The sequence below is a fragment of the Bos javanicus genome, chromosome 2 (assembly GCF_032452875.1).
Source record: "Bos javanicus breed banteng chromosome 2, ARS-OSU_banteng_1.0, whole genome shotgun sequence".
Taxonomy (NCBI): domain Eukaryota; kingdom Metazoa; phylum Chordata; class Mammalia; order Artiodactyla; family Bovidae; genus Bos; species Bos javanicus.
This window is the reverse complement of record NC_083869.1, coordinates 74,592,027-74,601,861: the sequence shown is the minus strand read 5'-3', so window position 1 is coordinate 74,601,861 and position 9,835 is coordinate 74,592,027.

Here is a 9,835-nt window from a genome sequence, read left to right as displayed (position 1 = left end):
AGATCATGGCATCTGGTCCCATCACTTCATGGGAAATAGATGGGGAAACAGTGGCTGATTTTATTTTGGGGGGCTACAAAATCACTGCAGATGGTGATTGCAGCCATTAAATCAAAAGACGCTTACTCCTTGGAAGGAAAGTTATGATCAACCTAGACAGCATATTAAAAAGCAGAGACATTACTTTCTCAACAAAGGTCCGTCTAGTCAAGGCTATGGTTTTTCCAGTGGTCATGTATGGATGTGAGAGTTGGACTATAAAGAAAGCTGAGCACTGAAGAATTGATGCTTTTGAACTGTGGTGTTGGAGAAGACTCTTGAGAGTCCCTTGGACTGCAAGGAGATCCAACCAGTCCATTCTAAAGGAGATCAGTCCTGGGTGTTCATTGGTAGAACTGATGTTGAAGCTAAAACTCTAATACTTTGGGCACCTGATGCAAAGAGCTGATTCATTTGAAAAGACTCTGATGCTGGGAAAGATTGAGGGCAGGAGGAGAAGGGGATGACAGAGGATGAGATGGTTTGATGGCATCACTGACTCAATGGACATAAGTTTCGGTAAACTCTGGGAGTTGGCGATGGACAGGGAGGCGTGGCGTGCTGCAGTTCATGGAGTCTCAAAGAGTCGGACACGACTAAGCAACTGAACTGAACTGAACTGAACAAGGGCTGAACAAAAGTGGAATCCTGTACACTGTCAGTGGGGATGTAAAAAAGTACAGCCACTATGAAAAACAGAACATCATTTCCTGAGAAAATTCAAAATAGAATTATGTAATTTAGCAATTATACTTCTAACCTTATTCCCAAAAGAATTAAAAGCAGTGTCTCAGATATATCTGCACTCCCATATACAGAGTAATATTATTTATAGTAGCCAAAAGATAGGAGCCACTCAAATTCCAATGTATGGATAAGCAAAATGTGGCATATACTTACAATGGAATATTACTCAGCCTTAACATGGAAGGAAATTCTGATACATGGTACAAAATGAATAACTTGTGATGATATTAAGTGAAACAACCCCATCACAAAAACATAAATACTATATAATTCCATATACTTATATGAAGAGTGTAGTACAGTGACATTTATACAAACAGAAAGTAGAACTTTTGTTGTCAGGGTCTAGGGAATCAAGATATTGGGAGTTTCAACTTCAGATGATGAAAAACTCTAGAGGTAGATGGCAGTGATAGTTACAGAAAAAGATGAATGTGCAAATTACCACAGAAACTACAACTAAAAGTGGTTAAAATATGTATATTTAAACACACACACACACACACACCCCAAAGATTTAAAAAGTCTTATTTTGCCTGAAAAGGTGGATAATGGATTGGGAAAGGACAAAAGCAAAAATGTTGATTACTAGTACAAGCCTTGTGTGATGGTCATAGACATATATCACCTGGATGATAAAATAACATTGCATTGGGGGTTGGGGTGGAAGTAGTTTTTGAATGGCTTAAAAGTAGCACCTTAAAGCTCTCTAAACTGGTACTCCCAACAAACACCATTTGATTTTTTCAGTTTAGTTTCTGTAGAAACCTGACCGATCCCGTAGAAACCTGACTGATCCCATAGAAACTCATTAAGCTATCACTACAAACTAAACTACAAACTCAAGCAAGTAGTAGCCCCAGTTACAGCCACAGTGCCAAACGTTCATCTTTGCAAGAGCATATTAGCATGGTTTCAGGTAAATATATATGGCCATTAATTTGGTCAATATGCTTCTTTTTATTGTTTATTGGTGATAAATGGAATATTGCCTGCCATATCAGCATAACAAAGTATGTCACAGCATAACAAAGATTGCCAAGAGGAAGCACTGAGGAAGCTCAGGATATGAAATCACAGGATACTGGCCCCAGATATCAGAGGTACACTTCAAAAGGAACAAATGAGCCCAGATTCTTGAATCTTCCCATACAAAGAAAAGCACTAAATTCCTTAACTTGAGATTTCTAGTTTTCTTTAACTAACAGTAATCCTAATATCTGCCCTTGGTTGCAAAACTTCTATATATCCTAGCTCCCCACTTGCCTCCTTGAAGCATTTCTCTCAGGGTTACTTGAGATGCTGTCATCTATACTTGGAGTCCTAAAATTTCCTGCTGAATTGAACATAACCCTCAACCTTTAGGCTGTGAATAATTTTTTAGTCAACATCAGAAAAGAAGTTCAAACACAATTTATACAGGTAAGGAATGAGCATTGGTAAAGTTTTAAGCTTTGTAATAGGACTGTATTCACTATATTCAGTATTCTAATTTCTGTTGTAATGTACTCCAAAGAGTTCTGGATCATCTATACATCCCATTCAACATCACATGTCCCCCCAACATTAATCACATCATGTAAATTATCAAGACTGAGGAAGAAACAGTTAGCATATTAGCAACCTTAGCATAATGTTTGTTTCTGAGTATGTGGGAGAAAAATCCCACAAAGATTTAAGAGCCTTTCATATTGGTAAAGTGTTTAGGGGTTCAGAAGCTGGAGACATGCTGGGACATCTTATCCAACATGAAAGACTAGTTATTGCATCTCCCCCTACTGCCATGGAGAAGGAACAATAATACCTGTTTCAGTTTGCTTAGGCTGCCTGAACAAAAAATGACTTGAATGGCTTAAACAACAGAAATTTATTTTTCACAGATCTGGAGGCTAGAAATCTGAGATTAAGGCATCAGTGTGGTCAGTTTCTGGTGAGGGTTCTCCACCTTGGTTGCATGTGTCCACTTTTTTGCCATATGCTCACAAGATCTCTCTTTCTGTGTCTGCAAGAAGAGAGAGAGGGAGGTTGGGGGGAGGCAGGGGAAGGGGAGGGAAAGAAGAGAGGTAGCCAGAGGGGAAGAAGGAAGGAGAGGGAGGCAACAGCATCTCTTTTCTTACAATGGTCTCATGATGGTCCCACCCTCATGACCTCATCTAACCCTGATCAACTTCCAAAGGTCCCAATACCACCATGATGGGGGTTAGAGTTTCAACAAATGAACTGAGTGGGGAGGTGGGGGTGGAGAGGGACGGGTGGGGAGGTAATCACAAGTATTTTTATTTCATAAACATATCTAATGAGCCTCTCAAGGATCTGGAGGATGTATTTTTCACACATTAGGACATTGCTCTCACCTATAACCAGGTCACACAAAAGGCTCCCAGATTTGATATTGACTCAGAATGGGAAAGAGCCCCACAGCAGTCTGCAGTGGGTACAAGACATCCTGCCACTTGGTCCTTAAAATGTGGCTGGTTATGAAAGATGCTGTACAGATGTTTTGTCACATACCCATAGGAGAATCATGATTCAAGCCTCTGGTCTTCTGGAAAAAGACCATATCACAGTCAGTGGAAAATTACGTACTTTTTGAAAAATACTTCTTTTGTGCTTTTGGAACTTGGTGGACACTGAGAATCTAGCCATGGGATACCAAGTGATCACGAATCCAGAACCATCATGATCTGGGTTCTGTATAGACTGAGTACTAAATGAAGCAGATGAAGCGCAGCACACGATGCATGATGAATGTAATATATCAGTACCTAAGCATGAGCGAGATGAGAGGGCACAAGGAAGCATCTCCACATGTCATTCACCACTGTTGCACCAGCACAACTGGCCTTATGAGAGAGTCCTTATAACCAAAGAACAGAGAAGGGGATAAAACAGCTTGATTTATGGATTGTTTGATTAAGTATATGAGTGCCAGATAAAAATAGAGTGCAACCATATTATAGCTTCACTCAAGGATGGCCTCAACATAAAGTTAAAAGAAAGACCTCTGAATGGACAGAGCCTCAAGCAGTATAACTGGTCATACATCCCGTGTGAAAAGAGAATTGCCTGGAATGATCCTATATGTGAATTCATGAACAGTGGCCAATGGACTGACTTGTCATCTGGCCAAGGACCTGAAAAGAGGGAAGTCGGAAAACTGCAGACAAGAGATCAAAGATGGAGACACAAGAAAGTGAGCACAAATTTTGAAGATTTTTGTATCACATGTTAATGCCCAACAAGGAGCATCATGTGGAAAAGGCACTAAACCACTAAGTGACAAAATTTCTTAGCTGGTTGACATCAGCCAGCCTCTGATATTGGGCACCTAACCAGGGCTGGCACAATGGCATCAGGATTAAGTCAGTGGGTTTGGCAGAGATGGAGATTATCCATGAGTCCTTCTGCTTGGACTCCTAAGCATGGCTACTCTGCTGCTGCTGCTACTGCTAAGTCACTTCAGTCGTGTCCTGTGCGACCCCATAGACGGCAGCCCATGAGGTCCCCCTGTCCCTGGGATTCTCCAGGCAAGAACACTGGAGTGGGTCGCCATTTCCTTCTCCAATGCATGAAAGTGAGAAGTGAAAGTGAAGTCACTCAGTTATGTCCAACTCTTCACGACCCCATGGACTGCAGTCTCCCAGGCTCCTCCATCCATGGGATTTTCCAGGCAAGAGTACTGGAGTGGGGTGCCATCGCCTTCTCCAATGGCTACTCTACCATCCTTCAATTTTGTTCTAAAGTAAAATTTCTTTTTATAATGATTGACACTGGAAATATTCATTTCCTACTTATTAATTCCATCCTCACCCAGAGCAAAGTGACCTAGCCCTGTGAGCCATTATCAAATAGACTGATATCTAAGTTCACATTGTGTTCTAAATAAGGCATCTTAACAAGTGGATAAAGAAAATGTCATGGGGATTCAGGAAATGAGAGTCCTTTTTTCCTAGGGAAAGCATAACTAAGGAGTTATCAATTTAATTGGCAGTTTAAGAACTTGCAGGTGCATTTTTTAAATAGATATTTGGATTTTATTGTTTAAAATCTATGCCCTGGCTCTGAGTAAGAACATGACCAATGAATATGTATTAAAGCACTTCTGAGATCATAATTATTACTATTTTCAAAACATCCAGATTTTGGCAAAGTCTCTTCAAACACTTTCACTTTGGGAAAAAGTAACCAATTTCTTGACAAGAACAAATTACCAAAGTTATGCAGTGAGACTTTCTGATTTCCCAAAATGGGAGAGATTTGTAACTCAGCACCTACTTTCCATTCTTTTTTCCAACTTAAATTGATAATTCCCTCCACTATGTAAAATCGTGTCTAGTAGTCAAAGTTCAGGTTTTCCTTTTCCCTTTTTAAAAAACTTCAAATGATTGCCATCTGAATGATCATGGAATATTTTAATATCATGATACTAAGAGTAGAGAAGTTGATTATTTTTGAGACTGTCCATTCAAATGTATTAAGAATTCATTTGAGTCAGACCATTCAATAACACGATCGGTATTCTTAGAGTCTTCATATGGTAATATTTCTCCTGTTCTCTGTGGAAATTCTTGACATGCTGTCAAAAGAAGAAGTTTCTTTCTCAGATATGGACCAGGAGTGACTACACTTTGGGAGAATAACTTCTGATTCAATAAATTATTTTCCCTTCACAGCCAAAGCCAGGAAATGAAGAAAGTTGTGGTTATGATGCTTATTAGCTCAAATGGGATTCTCAAAGGAAAGGGGAATCAGTCTTAATATAAGCTTCCTAAAATTAGTAAACGAAAGACCCATAGTTATTTTTCTTATTTTCACCTGCCAACTGGACATCATTAAATGGCCCACAAGAGTTCGTTTGAAGCTCTGATAATTCAGTCATTATGACACCTCTCCACTCCCTGCCTTCTCATGTACAAATAGCCATCACAGTGCGCCATACTATACTACTTCCATTTTTAAATTCTCCCCTTTTTCCATCCACACTGCATCTACCTTATTAATCTCTGTTTATCTTTAGAAGCTTAATTTAACTTTCTGTCCCTGGTCTCTCTTCCTTTGAGAATTTCCTCTGTCCAGCTGACTGGGTTCTATTTTCTTTTTTTTTTTTTTTTAGTATTGACTGGTTTATTTTATTTTATTTTTTTTATTCTTCCAATTTTATTTTATTTTTAAACTTTACATAATTGTATTAGTTTTGCCAAATATCAAAATGAATCCGCCACAGGTATACATGTGTTCCCCATCCCGAACCCTCCTCCCTCCTCCCTCCCCATACCATCCCTCTGGGCTGTCCAAGTTCTATTTTCAAAACAGTAAATTTTTGTATTTTTTCCAGTCTGGAGATGCTTAGATAGCTTCCTATCATCCATAAAATGAGGAATAGTTTAAAGGGCTGAGGCTTATCCTGACTTTCAGCCTTTTTGCTAACAGTTCTACAAGACCATCTCTGCATCAGTAGGACAAGATAATTTTAGTGAATCATATGTCTGCTCTTCCATGAAGCAGTGTGCAGTTCCCTTCCATCTTTCCACAAACCTCATCTTTCCTAGAACACTCTAATAAGTGGGATCTTCCCCAGTTCCCACAAATAGAGTCTTTTTTCTGTGCTATATTAGCAATTTGCATTTATCACTAGAGGACTTGTGACATTTCACTGAGACAGGATGAAACTTCCACATGTGAACTGACAGTAATACTTTAAGAATGTATAAACAGATTAATAAAAGGATGATTATCATGGGCCTCTCGTCTCTGCTCCCCTCCCACAAATCATAACAATTAACATTCCAGAGCACCTGTGCCAAAGTTTATATATAAAAAATGTATATATATGTATATATATATATGGATTTTTATATGTGCATATATACCTATATATATGTGTGTATGTATGCATGCATACCTGCATGCTCAGTCACTTCAGTTTTCTCCTACTCTGAGATCCTTTGGAATGTAGCCCACCAGGCTCCTCTGTCCATGGGATTCTCCAGGCAAGAATACTGGAGTGGGTTGATGTGCCCTACTCCAGCGGATCTTCTTGATGCAGGGATCAAACTGGCATCTCCTACTTTGCAGGCAGATTATTCACCTCTGAACCACCTAGAAATCCCATATGTGTGTATACTGTCCTTATATTCTTTATATATATGTATTTATACTTTTATTTTACATTCTTTGCTGGTTCATTTTCTATTTTGACAGATTTAAAATTTTGTTCTTCATGTTGTATACTGATTTACATTGTTGTTGTTCAGTCCCTAAGTCGTGTCTGAGTCTTTGAGACCTCATGGACTCAGCTGCAGCACGCCAGCCCTCCACGTCTTCTGTTATCTCCCTCCCTGAATTTGCTCAAACCCATGTGCATTGAGTCAGTGATGCTAGCTAACCATCTCATCCTCTGTCTCCCCCTTCCCCTCTGGCACACAATCTTCTAATTTACATACTCACCAAATTTCTAAACATTATTATATATATTCTAAATTTATTTTCCTGATTGATTAAATATCCTGTAACTCTGCTTATGGTTTTTGTTGCCATTTTTCTGCTTAAATATAGCTTATATGTAAATATAGCTGATATTTTAAATGAAGTAAAATACTATTTTTTTTTACTTTGATTAGAATTTTTTTTGCTTCCTTGGTTCTTCAGGAATATATTCCTTATCCTAATGCCATAAATATATGTATTTTTAACCCTTCCAGTAATTTTGAATCTTCCTTCTTATATTTTGCTTTTAAATCCATCTTTAATTTTCTGCTTATAGTATATATTGAGTAAATATTTTCATATAAAATTATAATATCACATCTGTTACACATCATATATGTTTGGGGGAAATGTCCTTAATTCCTTGAATCCTCATGAAAACACATTTACTTCATATATATTTTTAAATAAACATTTTCTTGATATATGTGTTCCAAAAGGTATATAATGTTAAGTGTACAGTTTGATAATTTTTTACCACCACTCCAATAAAGAAATAGAAGAGTATAGAAATACAGAGGTCTTCATTAAAAATTCTAAAAGTGATTATACCCAAAAGTAAACACTTTAACTTAACAACACTAAATATACCTATTATCACAGTTCATTATATGAGCCAAACATGATTATTAGAAAGATTCTCAGATTGTGAAAAATAAAATAAAATGTTTAGCTATATGATGCTTTAATTACATATATTGAAGATAATACATAGCATGAAAGGTTATTAAAAAGAAAAATCAGGTATATTCTAATCAAAATGAAACTGATTTAATAATGCATATATAAGAAATAGAAATTATAAAAACAAATTATTAGAACCACTAATTAGCTATATTTAATACAAAACTTATAATTGGTATCATGCAGTATTATTCATTCATATATGCCTTCTTTTGTTTATGGTTTTGGATAGAGCTATGCCTGAGTATTTTTACTGCATTCAGTTCAGTTCTGTTCAGTTCAGTTGCTCAGTTGTGTCCTACTGTTTGCAACCCCATGAACTGCAGCACGCCTGGCCTCCCTGTCCATCACCAACTCTCAGACTCCACCAAAACCCACATCCACTGTGTCGGTGAGGCCATCCAACCGTCTCATCCTCTGTCGTCCCCTCCTCCTCCTGCCCTCAATCTTTCCCAGCATCAGGGTCTTTTCAAATAAGTCATCTCTTCACATCAGGTGGTCAAAGTACTGGAGTGTCAGCTTCAACATAAGTCCTTCCAATGAACACCTGGGACTGATCTCCTTTAGGATGGACTGGTTGGATCTCCTTGCTGTCCAAGGGACTCTCAAGAGTCTTCTCCAACACCACAGTTCAAAAACATCAATTCTTCAGTGCTCAGCTTTCTTTATAGTCCAAATCTCATATCCATACATGACTACTGAAGAAACCATAGCCTTGACTAGACAGACCTTTGTTGGCAATGTCTCTGCTTTTTAATATGCTGTCTAGGTTGGTCATAACTTTCCTTCCAAGGAGCAAATGTCTTAATTTCAGGGCTGCATTCACCATCTGCAGTGATTTTGGAGCCCAGAAAAATAAAGCCAGCCACTGTTTCCACTGTTTCCCCATCTATTTGGTGTGAAGTGATGGGGCCAGATACCATGATGTTAGTTTTCTGAATATTGAGCTTTAAGCCAACTTTTTCACTCTCCTCCTTCACTTTCATCTAGAGGCTCTTTAGTTCTTCTACACTTTCTGCCATAAGGGTGGTGTGATCTACATATCTGAGGTTATTGATATTTCTTCTGGCAGTCTTGATTCCAGCTTGTGCTTCCTCCAGCCCAGCGTTTCGCATGATGTACACTGCATGTAAGTTAATGCATATAAGCAGGATGACAATATACGGCCTTGACATACTCCTTTCCCTATTTGGAACCAGTCTGTTGTTCCGTGTCCAGTTCTAACTGTTGCTTCCTGACCTGCATACAGGTTTTTCAAGAGGCAGATCAGGTGGTCTGGTATTCCCATCTCTTTCAGAATTTTCCACGGTTTATTGTGATCCACAGTCAAAGGCTTTGGCATAGTCAATAAAGCAGAAATAGATGTATTCTTGGAACTCTTTTGTTTTTTCAGTGATCCAGTGGATGTTGGCAATATGATCTCTGGTTCCTCTGCCTTTTTTAAAACAGCTTGAACATCTGGAAGTTCATGGTTCACGTATTGCTGAAGCCTGGCTTGGAGAATTTTGAGCATTACTTTACTAGCGTGTGAGATGAATGCAATGGTAGTTTGAGCATTGTTTGGCATTGCCTTTCTTTGGGATTGGAATGAAAACTGATCTTTTCCAGTCCTGTGGCCACTGCTGAGTTTTCCAAATTTGCTGACGTATTGAGTTCAGCACTTTCACAGCATCATCTTTTAGGATTTAAAATAGCTCAACTGAAATTCCATCGGCTCCACTAGCTTTGTTCGTAGCGATGCTTCCTAAGGCCCACCTGACTTCACATTCCAGGATGTCCAGCTCTAGGTAAGTGTGAGTGGCCACACCTTTGTGATTATTTGGGTTGTGAAGATCTTTTTGTACAGTTCTGTGTATTCTTGCCACCTCTTCTTAATATA